This window comes from Montipora capricornis, chromosome 3 (genome assembly GCF_036669925.1).
Source record: "Montipora capricornis isolate CH-2021 chromosome 3, ASM3666992v2, whole genome shotgun sequence".
Taxonomy (NCBI): Eukaryota; Metazoa; Cnidaria; class Anthozoa; order Scleractinia; family Acroporidae; genus Montipora; species Montipora capricornis.
In genome coordinates, this window is record NC_090885.1 from 358011 (window position 1) to 370550 (window position 12540).

At 40.0% G+C, this 12540-nt stretch overlaps 1 protein-coding gene across 13 annotated transcripts in view; it reads left to right on the forward strand.

Annotated features, from left to right (window-relative positions):
* Positions 1-12540, forward strand: part of LOC138041853 (globin C, coelomic-like) — a 96269-nt gene that overhangs the window by 5739 nt on the left and 77990 nt on the right. Inside the window, exon 1 of one of the 13 annotated variants that reach the window (XM_068887521.1) lies at positions 2716-2943. The exons of 9 other annotated variants lie outside the window; for them this stretch is intronic. The gene's annotated coding sequence lies outside the window, so the exon portion shown is untranslated. Of the gene's footprint in view, positions 1-2715; positions 2944-3638; positions 3746-12540 lie in introns of those variants that run through there. 3 more of the 13 variants (XM_068887533.1, XM_068887531.1, XM_068887532.1) reach the window with 3 other exon arrangements.

Below are 12540 nucleotides of genomic sequence, written 5' to 3' on the forward strand. Positions count from 1 at the left end.
TTTTTTGGAATTTGCTAGGCTGCTGAATTTTTTCAACAGTCTATTTGCAGTGTGTTCAAAAGAAGAAAGAAAATAGAGCAAGTAACATTTATAAAGCTTGCAGGAACTAATACTGTTAATAATGTACCTTGTAACTGAGTGAAGAAACGAAGGAGGACAAAAATTAAACAATAATTCAAGTATAAGCCAAAATTAAAGGTGGTAGACAAAAAAAGATGGAGGAATTGATCCGTGCTCAGGCATTAAAGCTGAGAATTGCAAATACGAAAATGCAATAATTTGGGTAGTCCGGTTTTTTAATTAGCACATGAATGTCTATTTAACGTTATTGTCAAGTTGTCCCGGCTTTCCTGATCACAAAGTTCCAAAGTTTTTTTCGGTAAATCCGTTTCATGACAAGGCATCATTGGAGAGTTCTCAATCTCGTATCCAATATCATATTAAGTCCTTTTATATGGAATAATAAAAGTCATTTCGAAGTGTAAAAATTCGAGTGCCCGCTTTGTTATTCAGGCCCTACAGCTGAGCAGCTATATAGGACAGTGTTGAAAAAAAAAAAAGTCGGTAGAATCTGTCTCTCACTTTTGTCGTACACATTTTCATTCCAAGAAATTTCAGTGAAGTCGAAAAATTGTAAAATTGCTTTAGCCCTTTCCTCTGTGATAACTGAACTTTGCGTTTCTTGCTCGTCGATCTGATACTACACACTATGTCACCGGGTTGTAAGAGTGTAAGGGCCGATTTACACGATACGATTTTGTCGCATGCGACAAGCTCACGACAGGCTTACGACACGACTTACGATTGTCGCAGCGTTTTAAAACATGTTTTAAAATGATACGACATTTTTTCTGACGTACACAACAATTGTAAATCATGTCGTGGGCCTGTCGTAAGCCGTTGTCGCATGCGACAAAGTCGTACCGTGTAAATCGGCCCTAAGGGCCGATTTACACGATACGATTTTGTCGCATGCGACAAGCTCACGACAGGCCTACGACACGACTTACGATTGTCGCAGCGTTTTAAAACATGTTTTAAAATGATACGACATTTTTTCTGACGTACACAACAATTGTAAATCATGTCGTGGGCCTGTCGTAAGCCGTTGTCGCATGCGACAAAGTCGTACCGTGTAAATCGGCCCTAAGAGCGTAAGGGCCGATTTACACGGTACGACTTTGTCGCATGCGACAACGGCTTACGACAGGCCCACGACATGATTTACGATTGTTGTGTACGTCAGAAAAAATGTCGTAGCATTTTAAAACATGTTTTAAAACGCTGCGACAATCGTAAGTCATGTCGTAGGCCTATCGTGAGCTTGTCCCATGCGACAAAATCGTATCGTGTAAATCGGCCCTAAAGAGAGTGTCCGTGGTGCCAATAGGCCTGCAGCGCGTGCATAAATCACTAAAATAAACAGGTCTGTTGGAAGCGTGCTTGATTTTCAACAAAATGATCGCCAAAATTGGCAAGAATTTGTGACACTAATGAATAGTAAAGCAGTTGCTATTTCCAAAGCGATGAAATTACCTGGTGATAAATAACCTCGTCTAGGAAAGTAAATTTTGACTTTGCAGAAACAATGGTCAACCTCAAGAGTTAGGCGATTGTGATCTTTGTGTTGAATTCGCATATTTCTTGTCAAACTTTATAACACTTGAAAGAAAAACAAAACCAAACTAACAAAAACAAAAACAAAAACCCGGTGTCTTGCCATAAATTATTTTGACACAGATGTATCCTTTGCTTCGCGAGTAAACAAGCAACGTAACTTGATCACCGCACCGGCTGAATTCGACGACACTTTCAATTTTTTTTACATGGACACCCAAAAGTACAGTAGAAAAATTGAACGTAGCAAAAATCTCCCAAAATGTTTTTCGTTGATGGCAATTTTTTATATTCCCGGTTCAAAGTTTATGTTGTTTTCATGTCGCAAACGTTGCTGCTGACGGCAAAATATTTCATTCTCGATCGACACTTCCTGAAAACTTCCTTCTGCTCTTCCTTAAAACTGTGTATCAATATTTCTTTTGCATAAACCAGGCTAACAAAATCTGTACATTGCTTGGTTTGCATTATTGAGCTTTAAAAGACAATTTTCGGTTCTGTGTTTCTGACACAGCAAGTCGTATATTTTGAGGTAACCCATCCAGGTACTAACCCCGCAGAACAGCGCTTTACTTCAGTGAACTTTTATTTTAGACTCAGAGCACGCGCTTAAACTTGTGGTCAAGAAGAAGTTTTAAGGGAACTTGAAAATGATCAAAATGTCAGCCTCGAAGCCAGTTTATCTCGATTCCCTTTTATATTCTTCAATCTTTCTGGGTTTATTGTTTTACTTGTAACCACATGTCTTCTCAAATAGCCCAGCTATTTATATAAGACATCTACCACGGGCACTATAATGACATACGTTACCAAAACATTACCGTGTACTATTAGTGCTACATATTACACAAAGACAACTTGAATCACCTGGAAAACAAAACGCAGCTCAGTTGACAATTATCGAATAAAGCGCTGTGTTACTGCACTACCACATGAACGCAATGCGTGCCTATTTTTAAATGTGATTTCTTGTTTTTTGTTTGGGTATTCTGAGTTATGAAGTTTTCACAAGCATGAGAACAAGCAACACACGCAAGCGCATTTAATTGTTGTTAATTAGTGTCTATTGTTCTAACAAAAGGTTCCAATGAGCAGGAAGCTACTGAGTTTCCGTATGCTTCTTATGCTCATGCTTGCGTCGCTAGTAAAAGCCAGGACTAATCTTGCCGCATCCTCGTCGTTGCCGAGCTGTCAGAGGATCTTGTTCAATCCCTTTGATCTTTTGACTATTTCCATTAATTGGTATCGGTCAGGGACTTAAATTGGTACAATAGCCTTTGTTTTATTCGCTGAGAGGAAGAACAATTCGAGCAAAAATACATCTTGGTAAGTTTATTTTCTTTATATGTTTCGTGCTCATAGGAATTACCTGACCAAAAAGCCTTTAACCCAGCTGCGTTGTTTGTGGTCGAGCCGTCGGCAAAAAATTTAGGATGATTGTAACTAGCGATATTTTTAAGGTGCGATAAGTCGTGATAATGAGCTGCACAATTTTTCGTAATGTAAACATTTTACACAATTCTTGAATCTGGATGCACAGCGTCTTTTTGGACTTTTTGAATGCCTACCGATCTATAGAAAAAATGAAGTAAAGAATAATAGTTTTCTTCAAATGAGACTGATGACCACAGTTTGGTGACCAGAGAGGGAAACTGATGCAATTTAAAATCGAAGCTCCGGTTGCGTCATTGCAAAAAAAAATGAGAATATTCAAATATCATTTTGAGTGCATCATAAGCTGTTCCCTCGGCAGATGCTTTGGTGTTTTTCTATTGCGGCAAACTAAATTCTCGGTATTCGCTCATAAAAAAATTATCTCTACAGTTTACAGATAGAAAAAAAAACCAGAAAAAACTCGAGTGTTCTTATCAATTAAGCAGATGAATGACTATGGATACTTTTACTCCTCAATTAATCTATCAGTAGTGTCAAATGTTCTTTTGAAGACGTATTCTTTTATTAAAATAAGTCGGGTTAGGCCCTTTTAGAGTAGTAAAATGCTCGGGATAAAATGCAAATTTGGAATTTAAAATTCAATTTTGAGAAATTCTGGGCAGACAAAAGTGAAGCCAAGCACTGATTTTTGTGGAGTCGTGAAGACAACAGATAATTTCAGGTTTAGTCACTGGTAGGTACAATCAAAGCCCCTGAACCGGCGACGCTCTTGTGTCTTTCGTGCCGCATTGCATGAAGCACAAACAATCTGGCGAGTGAATAAGTAGTGCTTCGACGTTATGAGGTCTTTAAAGTGATCAATGTATAAAGCAAGAGCTGATACAAGGCAGAGTAGTTTTTGTGCTGTATTTATTTCGGCTGGGCAAATGAACGTTTTTTTTTTCAGTCACAACGGGGATTTCCGTATGCACAAAATTTTGGGTGAAATACTGAAAATAAATGATAAAAAAATTCCGAGACAATATATTAAGAAGTTAACAATATAGATGGAAAAGTGAATTATACTAAATCTTGGCCTGCTAGAGATGAAAAGCATTTCATCTGATCTCAAGCACTTCGGCTAAAGCCATGCAACTAACTTCCATCCAAAAAAAATCTTTCGCCAAGGAGACTGAATTCAATGACCAAAATAAAGAAAGCTGTCTTAATTTTTAAACGAAGAACGATTGATCAATCGTTTCTTTACGTCAATCAACCTTATATCATTTGTATTTTATCATTGACTTTACATTGAACACCGTGATTTTGTTACTGGCGGTCATCTTATTGCCCCAGGCCCATTGTAGCCAGGGTTTGAATTTCCAAATGTTCGCCGTCTTTTTCAATCGTCCACAAGTCTTGTTTGCCACCGCCGATTCCTTATGCACAGACAAAGATGCGAAGTTCTTGTGACGACAATGGCGCACGGTTTTAAGCTTTTCAGGATTCCCGTAAACGACATAAGAAGTTCATCATAACAAATCTGAGAAATTTAGGTATTTGTGCCAAGAAGGATTCGAACAAAATAATCTGCAGAACTTTATTTTTGCGAAGAAAAGCTTTAAAGTATGTAATTTTGAATGTTTTCAATTTGAAAACATTTCCTAAAAATTATTCACCCGGCTTCATCCAGCATCAAGAACAACTCGATCGTTGAGTGGAACAGACTGTTAGCCGGCAGTCAATAAGTGTCGCTCAAAAAATAATGAGAATTCGTGGATCTGTCTCAAATAATGACATGACTTAAGTAAATTCTTAAAAAGCTTTCCATGTTATCGGTATACGTGAGAAACATGCTCATTGTTGCACAATAATGTGGCTTGATAAGCACTTTAGCCATTGCACCATCATACCTTTTCTGTTTGCATTAGTACTCAATACCAACCAAGAGGAATTTGCATATCTTTTCGTATTTTTAAAAATTACTTTAGAAGTCACCATTAGAATTAAACCAATCACGTAGTTGTCCTTTAATTCTCTGTAGACATGTAAAATGAAAAAAGTTAAATATCTTAATCGTAGTACGACATGTTACTCTTTTACAATATATCAATTTCTTGATTTTGTACAGCTATGGCAAACGGGGTGTGTGATGTGGAATACGCTTAAATCACTTCCGAACAAACACAAATTGTTCCAAGATGGAGCTGGACACATGCAAGTTTTCCGGCACCCGTACAGTAGATCAATATCAAGTTGAAAAACTGTTTACAATATAAAAGAAAAAAGGAAGGGAAAAGATTAATTCGCAGGATAGAAACACTTTCCAACTGCTGACCTAGTACAGAAATAAGCTACTCGGACATAATCGAATATAATGAGAAATGATATTTGGTAACAAACGTTTAAAATTATAAAATGCTTTGAAAACTAAAGAGTGAAGCGAATCTACAAATCAAGTTTCATAATGTTATGGTTGTAGAAAAAATGATTTTCAGCATAAAATTCGACTTATAAGCAGTTCTTATAAATTAACCGTCTACACCCGAGAGATCGGGTTCAAATGTACAATGCCATTAAGGGCCATATAAAAGAGCACAAGGTATTTAACCCTAATCCTTGGTAAGAGTCAGATGGGGGATGATCAATATATAATTTATCTCCAAACGGTGTTTTAAAAAATCCACCTCGTTGCTCGTGGTGGCAGTCTTTTTTCAGTTGTAACTCTTGCCAATTTTGGCGCTCACTTACTACTAATACTACTATTGCCACTCAGTACTGCTACTGCTATTGCCACTCAGTACTGCTACTACTCAAGTAAAGCTATGCTAGTACTCAAGTAAAGCTATGTTCCTCGCAATATTGAACGCAATCTTGGAGTCTTCATGGGGTAATCCGGAGAGCGCATCACAGTTACTTTGTCGCTGCGACTTTCTGTATTCAATGCGATAATCATAAGCAGAGAGAACTATGGCCCGTCGTAGCAGCTGCCAACGTGGGAATGGCAGCCTTTGGGCCCAAAATAGCTAACGAAGGCTGGTGATCAGTTATTAACGTGAACTTTCGTCCGTACGAAAATTGACGAATTTTTTTTACTCCATTCACAATAGACAGAGCTTTCCGTTCTATTTGTGAATAGTTTCTCTCGCTGGGGGTTAGGGTACGGGAGGCAAAGGCTACTGGCCTCCCCTGCCCGTCATCCATAACATGACTTAGTACAGCTCCTAAGCCATAACTTGATGCATGACAAGCCAGCCGTAATTCTCTATGCAAGACCTTCCTTACAGACTTCGAATGCTTTTGACATTCCTTTGTCCAATCCCACGGAACATTCTTTTGAAAAAGCTTATGCAACGGTGCTAATGTTGTGGCTAGACCTGGCAGGAAAGAACGATAATATTGGACCATGCCTAGGAAAGACCTCACTCAGTTCACTTACGTTCCGAGGGGCTGGTGCTTTCTTTACTGCATTGGTTTTCTCATCCACCGGCTGGAGACCTACTGCGCTTGTTTTTACACCTAGGTAAATTACTTCGTTTGTTTGTTTGTTGTTGTTTGGACCTGCTATACCCACCCACCCATATACTCACAGAGGACATCCACAACACCGGGAAATTCATCCCCTACTCTTCTCGAATAGTGTGTGGGTTCTTTAACGTCCCACAGGGAACTAATGAACATGGAAGAGGTTTGTGAGACGGGGCCTACGGTTTATAGTCCTTATCCGAGAAGACTTGAAAGTCTAACCATTTCCGGATGTAATTACAAAGGCAGTACTTTCTCCTCAGTTATTTTAAGACCCTGAGAGTTGGTCCGGCCGGAGTCGAACTCACGACCTCCCGCATGGCAGCCCGGTGCTCAACCAACTGAGCCACCGGTGCGCGGTTTTAGATGCAAAATAGTGTTGTTGCAGCCTGTCCAAAACGTCTGCGAGTATTTTAAGATTATCTTGCCAATCATTGCCACCCACCAATATATCATCCTGCTTACAAACACATTTCCCAATTTCCTGGAGAATTTGGTCCATTTTGGCCCGAAATATTTTTAGGGATGACTTTACACCACGGGGTACTTTCTTGTAGGAATGTAGACCTTTGTGAGTGTTTATAGTCAAGTATTCTTGACTTTCTTCGTCAACATATTCAGCTGTGCGTATGCGTGCGATAGGTCAAGTTTGCTAGATACCACTAAATCAACAAGGGAAGCATACAGATCCTGAGAGGTGGGTAAAACATATGGCTCGTCCTCCACAGCCTGATTGACACTAGCCTTGTAATCACCGCAGATTCTCACTGCGTTATCGGACTTCGGCACTACCACGATTGGGCTTGCCCCACTCAGTTTTCTTGATCACCCATGTTTTTGCGAGTCTAATTAGCTCTTTCTCTACTTGTTCCTTCAACTCATTAGGAACTCGACGTGCTTTGACAAAAATTGCCTTTACATTCCCTTTCAAAGTTATACGTGTCTCAAGCCCCGTTATGCCTTTATAGCTGTCGCTGAACAAGTCATTGTATTTTGACAGAAGAGTTTTTAGTTGACTCTCGGGACTGGCTATGTTTACCTGGAAACACTAAAAATCTCACCCAATGCCAATTTGATTTGACTCAGCCAATATTTGCCAAGCAGAGTAGGCTTTCCTCTGTAATTAACTACTACTACTTGTAGAGAATGTTTGTTTTTATAAACAACATTACATTTCACCTGACACATCAAGCCTTTCACCTGTGTATGTCCAAAGCACTATCTTTGAAGTTGTTAAGGGTATATCTGCAAACTTCTCTTGGTATAAACTGTGTGGTTTCATGGAATAGTCTGCAGCAGTATCCACCACCATTTTATAAGGTTTCCCATTGATTACCATGTCTACCGAGTAACCTTGGGAACTGAGCTTGTTTGTGTCAAAGGCGTACAGGGAATAAATTCCTAATTCATCTTCGCTGCCTGATTCAGATCCGTGCAAATTGTACACTGCCCCTTTCTTAGTTTCCTTTTTTGTTTCGACAAACGGATGCTAAATGACCAATCTTAGAACACCGATAACATTTTGGAGACTTAAATTTACATGACTGACATGAATGTTTTACCCCACACCTAAAACATTGCTCATTGTTCTTAATGTCCTTTGTTGTCAACTAGTTCACTTGAGAGCCTTTGCTAGTTTGTAGAGTGAAACTCCTGGGTGTTTTTCTCAGCCATCTCCATAGCTTTGGCAATCCTACAAGCCTTCTCGAACGTCAAATCCTCTGTGTTCAGCAATTTATTCTGTATCTTCGGGTTGCTGAGTCCGCAGACAAATCGGTCACCTAGAGCTCTATCCAGGAACTCACCATAATTGCAATGAATGACCAACTTCTTCAATGCCAGCACATAATGCCCGATCGATTCACCAGACGTTTGATTTTGGGTGCCAAATGGAAACTCTGTGCAATTTCCAACGGTTTTGGATTGTAATGTTTCTCCGAAGCACGTACAATCTCAATCCTTTCCCGACATAGGAAAAAGATGTTTCACGCTCGGCGATACACTCGCCCAAACGCCCAAAAAGTCCATTTGCACTGTTAATTGTTTGTTGTCGTTAGAAATGTTAGGAGTAGAGGGTTTGATCATGGCGGACATGGTGGTGTACCAGTCGAAGCAGAAACTAAAGGAAACTCAAGGTCAATTTTCATAGCAATGTGCCCACCGTTTTTTAACATTTTGCAAGGCATGAAAATTGTTAGTCTTGAATAAAGTAATGAATAATCACTGCTGTTGCGTGGTTTAGTCAATGTCAATGTTCTTTATTTAGATGTCCTTGATCTCGATTTTGCAATCGCAGATATAGGTTTAAAGGACCAACCCACCTATGACTCCGAGTCTGCGAATCAAACCCGGGCCACATTGGTGGTAGCCTGTTCCAGGCTCTCAGATAGTCGAGAAAACGAAAAGAACTGCGTGTGAAAAGCGAGTGGGGGCTTGGGTCGAGGCGAGGCGGGAGAGCCTGTAAGCATCTCTTTAAATTCTTCATTCCGCCCACTTTGCAAATAACCTTTCGCATGTCAAAATGTCAATGTCAAAGTGTTGAAAATGGGCGGCGTTGTGTGGTCCCACGCGAGTTCAAGCGCGATTCTTTTATTGTTGTTCAGAGGTGATGCGTTAATTCTCACTTGTGCGAGTACGTTAGCCAGAATTTAAGGCACTTTTAGGAAAATAACTTTACGCGAACGAAGGCATTGTCAAAGCAACCGGGAAACGAGGGTCAAGGAAATCACCGACGGGAGATTTAGCAAATTCGACCAAAAGACACGACCAGTTCGAAAGCTGCGAGTTCCAGACGCTGTGTTGACTTTTTCAAGGAAAACAGAAACCCGACCATTGAAGTTTCTGGCCTAGATGATAAGATGGTCTCATCAATAAACTTCAGCTCTGATGCAACAGGACAACCGATAATGAATGTGAAAGATTGATATTTCATGTGGATGGGTTCAATTGCATTTGCAGTATACAGACACGCGCACGTAGCCATCACCTTCGCTTCCTGAAATCGCTTGATCTTTTAAAGCTTTAAGACATACAACGGAAATACAAGCCTGTTTTCGGCAAATTTTTGCGCTCTTTCAAAGTGGTTTTTTCTTTTTGCTCTCATTTTTTCGACGGCGATGAAGGCAGAAATTTAATTGACCCTAGCTAGCTGGTGAATTCGAATACGCAGCAAAGTATTTGCATAAGAAAGAATAACAAAATATTGTATTTTTCTCGTTCGTCAGAGTTTTCAGAGAGCGCCGTTGAATGCTAACAATTGTGGCGTGCATGGGACATAATAGTTGTGTCAAATGCGAACTATATACACTATATATCGTACCCGGTGATGCTATATTGTAAGCGTTGTGGAGAGATGTCCTATCACAACATTGAAGCGCTTTCGCAACGCGCGGCAGTAACTGAAAATTTATGCTTTTACCAAAACCAGTTGGAAGCATTGCAAACGGATCGTTTTTTCAGACACAACTTTTGCTCGAATCTGAGGGCTTGTACGTTTGGGAATACTTTAAGACACTCGGCGACAGAATTGACCTCTTTCTTTCGTGCTCCGCGCGTGAATCAAAATGATTACGAAAGTGTTGATGTAAACTGTCAAAATTGACCAATCAGAGGGTATACCAGGAGCTGGTATACCGGAATGAAGAATTTAAAGAGATGCTTACAGGCTCTCCCGCCTCGCCTCGACCCAAGCCCCCTCTCGCTTTTCACACGCAGTTCTTTTCGTTTTCTCGACTATCTGAGAGCCTGGAACAGGCTACATTGGTGGGAGGCGAGTGCTCTCACCACCGCGCCAGCTCTGTACCCCCCAACTCGTAAAAAAACCTCATAAACATGCAAAACCACAGGTAGCTGCATTGTTCGGTATTGAAAATACTTTCAACTTTTCCGAATTTTAATTTGGTTACCAGAAGAGGTTTCTACACAAATGTTTCACTCGATGAATTTATCATTAATAATAATCCGTTTCAGTTCCTTTCGAAGGTCAAATTTTAACAATTCCTGCTTCTTACTATTCATTTAAGTTAGTTGGTTCTACACTCTACATCGAGAGCTTTTTCTCTGGGTACTCTGGTTTTCTCCTCTCCTCAAAAACCAACATTTAACTTGATTTGCGTTAATTGTTGATTTCAGTTTACAGTGTCTCCAATTAGTGCGTCGGAGTAGACTATTGAACAAAGTAAAGTACCTTTTCCTTTCCTTTGCCCATGTTGCTATAATTTATTAGAAAGTTTACCAACACTTTGGAAGAACTCAAGCCAACAGTCTCAGAAATCCACCCAAATATGATAATAACTTGCGGCCTTTTTTTTCAATCCATAGTCGTGTTGAAGATTCCATCTTTCTGAAACAATAACCTCTTCAGAACGGGATACTATCGCGATCCTTTGATGTTAATTTTTGGAACCACGCCTATCATTTGCCTTGTAAATACTTCAAGAATCAATAACGTACATATTCAGTCGTTTTCTAACAACAATTGGTGGTGGACTGAGTCTTTCAATCCCTCAACAGTAATTTGTGTCTGACAAATCGTTTGCCGAAAAACTCCGTGCGTGTCTGCACAATGTTCGTCAATTAACAAATTGTTTTCCAAATGAAATCGTCCCTTCGCGACTCTTAATCAAACAAAAGGATTTTCCTTGATGTGAGATAAGTTAGTCACTTTACGACCAGTGAGAAAACGGATTTGAGACATAGACGGACAAAAGCTTTCACTTAGGCCATCCCCCCTTTTTTTTCGTTTAACGTCGAATGCGTTTCCTGGTATTGGGTCGGTCGGTCGGATTGAAAAAAAAAAACAAATAAAAACAAAACCTAACTCTCGAAAATAGGAGGCCTGGTACCCCAACATCGTTGCTGTGGAGTCTGGAAATAACGAGACACGAACCCAAAATCAATACGACGGAAAAAGTAGTTCGTGTTTTTGAAAAATTAAGACAAGGGAAAAAGGATCAACCACCGAAAATCTTATGCGACATAAAAATGGTTTAACAACGTCGGGGGGGGGGGGGGGGGGTGGAGGCGGTGCGGAACTCCCATATGAAACAGACGGGAATGCTCGTCGTCCCGCTTAGAGGTGTAAAATTTTGGATTTTGGTCTCGCTTAGGGTGTTCCGGAAAAAGCAACAATAATTTAAGCCGCCAAGGTCTCGTTTAGGGTTCCGCGAGAGAAACAGAAGTCAAATTTTCTTTTTAACTTGTTTTGTTACCGCATCACCTCTGATTATAAATCAAAGATTTCCAAAAATAGCAGAGAACATTATAATTATAATTATAATTATAATTATAACATTAATATCATTAAAACTCATTGAATGTCGTATTTGTGTGTCTTTAAGCGGTCTCTTTTAGGGGTCAACATTTGCTTAAGCCACGCCCAGATTGGTCTCCTTTAGGGGTCACAAAAAGCTTGAGCCACGCCCAGATGGTCTCCTTTAGGGGTTAAATTCAAAATTTCCGACGAGCATCCCCGTCTGTTCCATACGAGAGTCCCCTTACTTTTGGATTAGCTGCTCCAACGCTTGATTGCAAGGCATATGACGCACCGTGACATATAGCGAGTAATGAAATGAAAATGAATTGAAACAAAGTTTAAAGAGGGTGGCATCAGGTAGCTAACACAAAGTTAATTAGGGTGACCCCGTAACACTGTAAACTAAAATGAAATGTTGGTTTTTGAGGAGAGGGGAAAGCCAGGGTACCCAAAGAAAATCCTCTCAGTGCAGAGTAGAAAACCAGCAAACTCAACCCTCATATGACACCGCGACTGTGCGGTACACTTTTGTTGATCCTTTGCGCGTCGCACTCATGAAACCTCGAGATTTTTTCGGTATCAAGCCAACAACCCGCCTTTTGTTACTCTGTTCATATATATACGCGATGCTTACTCGAGGAAAATGCTGCTGCTATTACTACTACTACTGCTCCTGCAACTGTTACTGCTAGTGCTATTGCTACTACTACTACTACTACTACTACTACTACTACTACTACTACTACTACTACTACTACTGCTGCTGCTGC